The sequence below is a fragment of the Carassius auratus genome, unplaced genomic scaffold, assembly GCF_003368295.1.
Source record: "Carassius auratus strain Wakin unplaced genomic scaffold, ASM336829v1 scaf_tig00045592, whole genome shotgun sequence".
Lineage (NCBI taxonomy): Eukaryota > Metazoa > Chordata > Actinopteri > Cypriniformes > Cyprinidae > Carassius > Carassius auratus.
The window spans coordinates 5,288-9,385 of record NW_020526912.1 but is presented as its reverse complement, the minus strand read 5'-3'; the positions used below and the strand labels follow the sequence as shown (position 1 = coordinate 9,385).

At 43.6% G+C, this 4,098-nt stretch overlaps 1 long non-coding RNA gene across 1 annotated transcript; it reads right to left on the bottom strand.

Annotated features, from left to right (window-relative positions):
* Positions 1–264: 264 nt before the first annotated feature.
* LOC113087938 (uncharacterized) lies at positions 265–2,985 on the bottom strand. Its single transcript, XR_003285695.1, has 3 exons — positions 2,879–2,985; positions 2,550–2,627; positions 265–1,863 (listed from the first exon to the last, which is right to left on the bottom strand). It is a non-coding gene; the product is annotated as an uncharacterized LOC113087938 (long non-coding RNA).
* Positions 2,986–4,098: the final 1,113 nt, after the last annotated feature.

The window sequence follows — 4,098 nt, the reverse complement described above, 5'->3', positions numbered from 1 at the left end:
TCCGGGTGGATAAAGTGGGCCATCCAGGTACCTTTCATTCTTTTCGGGTACTTTTGTATCCTGCTTTAAACAGCATGAGTTTTTAAAGCAACAGAAGACAAAACTGCAGTGCGTTCTTACAATAAATAAGAGTGTTATAGCTCTCGGGGTGAACGCTTATCATTCTTGATGTGAACGGGCTTCACACAAAACACTTTAACAATAACCTTTTTAAAAACCTTCTAAAAAACAGCAAAGCATAACTATAACAAACCAGAAGAACAATATGGTTTAAAATGTTTATTTTTCAGCTGATTAACAAACTTTACAGAGTCCCAGCATATAAAGCGGCAGATGATAAACTACAGCACACTTACAGTAAACATTATTGTGATCGGTGTGAATGCTAATATAGTTACCATTCTCGGTGTGAACGCATGTTTTTCCAGTGCAGAAACATTACAAAGATGCACCTATGATAGTTACTATAATAAATTATTTTGCAGTGCAGTGAACATGTTTCTTCTCTCTTAGTGAAGGTCAAGAGGAACCATTCCCATCTTAACAAACTGATCGTGTGAAACACATGACATGTGGACCACATGAACACTGAAGTTTGGAGTGTGTGTTAGTTCTCCATCAGAAGAAGTGATGAGCGCTGGACTCGTTCTGAGCAGCTCGTGTGTAAGTGCTGTCAAGACGAGACTATTTCAAGCACAATTACTCACTGGCATCACGTTTCAGTAAATTACAGGCAGACGTTTGAATGATATTAATATTGGACAATATTCCTGACCACATGTCTACATCCTCCTCCGCATTAATACATCTTCTGACCGTGGGATTTGGAAAAGACATATTTTACTTTTCCAGTGGAATGAAGATGATGGAGAGGGAAGAGAGAAAAAAAACTGAAATCCATGTCAACGTGTGTCGTGACATTTATTCCTAAACGACAGCGCTCTACAACACCTGGACAGGCCTGAGTTTACAAATACAGCTAATATTCAGAGATCATACAATGAAACTTCTCCAAGTACAGGATCCCGTGGAAATGAAAACACTCACGCTCACACAAACCAACAAATCACTCAAATAGAGTTAACAGGCCGTCTGCAAACACTCTACACAAGACGTCTCTGTGTGACTCCTGCTTTACTGCAGATCACGGCTCCAATATGATGCTCATAAACGTCTAATATCAGTCATGAACACAGGGAGGGGGGGGTGTCCATGCATTTGAGATATTCCCTCCAGATTTGCCAAATTAAATTTAAAAAGCATTAAAAATACAGTGTAAAACAAGTCATTACGATTGTGATGCTCAATGTGAAGAGTTATTTATATTGAACTGCATCAGAATGGTTTTCTATAAAGGTACTTCCTCTTATTACTCTCTCTCACACACACACACACACACACACACACACACACGCTCACTAACACACTCGTCTGCTCTAACCTCTGAGCGGAGGAAGTCAGTTCTCCGTCGGTGCGAGTGAATTCTCCCGCAGATGTGAGATCTCGGCTCGTTCTCGGCTGAACGAACTCCAGAGGCATTTATACACAACATTCCTCTAATGAGGATGAGGATCCGTCTCGAGTCACACAAGCAAACACGTGAAAGCTCTGGTTCTCGCACACATTAAAGATTATTTTAGTGTCTCACAATGTCCAATTGGCAAAGGAACATCAAAGAAAGAGGAGGGAAGTGTGAAGCAGGATCCGTGTGTCCGTTACAGGACACAGAGAGAGGACAGACGCGAGCGAGACGGAGACGCTGTGTGATGATCACTGAATGACACACATGGAGCTGCGCAGAGGGTTGAGGGTTCGAGTCAGCGTCTCCTGACTGTAGTTCACGATGTCTGCTTTAACCACGGGCTGCAAAACACAACACACACATGACTGACCCTGCACACACACACCACAGAGCAACAGACACACTATAAACTACTGGATTCAAATCTACTTATAACAAAGAATGAGTTTTTGATGAATTACACAGCAGACACAGAGACACACACACACACACACACACACACACACAGAGAGAGACTCACACACACACACACACACACACACACACACACACAGAGACTCAAACACACATACTGTTATTGGACAGAGCAGATCTTGCTTTGGTTGGTCTCTTGTCTGATTGGTCCCTCATCCTGAGGATAGTCCACCAACTCTGCTTTGACAATACGCTACACACACACACACACACACACACACGCACACACACACACACACACAAAATGGAAACAGAGAAACGGAGAGAAACAGAACAGAAAAATAAGCTTCCATGCATTAGATAAGGAAGAAGATAAGACAGAAAGACAGTAAGGATGAATTACAGATGAGAATAACTGCGCTGGATAAGAGAGAACATGTGGAAGTGTGATATCTGAACAATGAACACACACATACATCCGACACGTGAAATAATGGAAGTGTTAGTATGAATGTGTTAGAATACTACCACAGAAGTGGAATCGAGAGAAGTGTGTGCCCTGCAGAAGAGCAAACCCTGAGATCATCATCATCATCATCATCATCATCATCACCTGAGCCTGCTCCATCTCAGCCTTATTCAGCTTGATGCCCACAATCTCAGCCGCCAGCCTCTGGAAACACAGAAACACCTGCACACACACACACACACACACACACACACAATGTGGCAAAATTACAAGAAACTGTACAAAAGCAAAAGAGTCTAAACATAACACAAGTGCAGAAGTTTAGACGTCGCATAAAACACATTCCTGACCTAAAACCCAGTCTTACAATATCATACAATATCAGCGTCTAGTTCATGTTGAAGTTTTTATCTGTGAGCTATCAAAATAAAGCTGAGAAAGTGTGTGTGTGTGTGTGTGTGTGCGTTACTCACAGAGTCTCCTGACTTCGCAGACACAAACTGACTGATGAGTCCGTTCTCCTGACAGAATCGCTGATGCTTCTCCATCTTTACTGTGCGCACGTGCTCCAGATCAACTGCACACACACACACACACACACACACTCTGAATTCTGTCAGTGTGACTGGAATCAATGAACATGATTATTTGAGCGTCTCTGTTTCACACACCACAGAAAACCCAACCGTTCAGTGAGCTGATGTTTAGGAGTTATGAGTGTATTAGTGTTCATGTGAACGTAGCACTGTGTGGAAAACAACATTCTGCTAAACATCTCCCTTTCCACAGAACAAAGACATCTAGAGTTTGAATTATGACAGAATGATGATTTCTGCGTGAACTGTGACAGTTCTCTGTCTGAGCTGCTTTCACACACCTGCAAGCACAGGATCAGGTACAGCATATCAGCCCTGAGGACAACACACACACACACACACACACACGTGTCATGTGATCACGCCGCTCCGTCATGTGTGATCCGGCATCGCTGTCAGCAGGACTGTGATTTAGTGAGAACTCAACAATGGTGCTCTGACACCCGTAACACACCCTGTGTGTGTGTGTGTGTGTGTGTGTGTGTGTGTGTGTGTGTCACTGAGGGGTCACTCACAGGTCAGAGCACAGGGGTCACACAGGAGATTCCCCCTGGTTCCATTTACACTGCTCTTACAGACACACACCTGTGTAAGTGTGTGTGTGTGTGTCATATTTCTCCATCTCAAACAACAAGAACCAGCTCACTACCTGAAACTAGAGTTTATGCTTTTACACACACACACACACACACACACACACACAAATGAGGGAAGATCTGTGTGTCTGCAGCTGTAACTAAACACTCAGAATCCCACAGACAGTTCAGATCCTGCTCACGTCTACCGAGCCATCAGTCAACTGACCACACACACACACACACACAGCGTGTGAGCGGATCACGTTCAGCTCATTCATGACGAACACAAACCCTGAACCGTGTGTCTGTAGAGAAATATTTAGCTAAAAGCTATTGTTACCAAATATAGCGTCCAGATCCCCAGAACAGAGTTATTGTAGATCTCTGCTTACATCCTGAAGAACAGAGAAGTGTTATTCTGCTCTGAACCTGAGCGTCACACACTCACAAAACCAACAGTGTCCCGCTCCTCCAGGGGCCTGTCTGCGGATCAGGGGCCGTTTCTCTCCTCTAATCTAA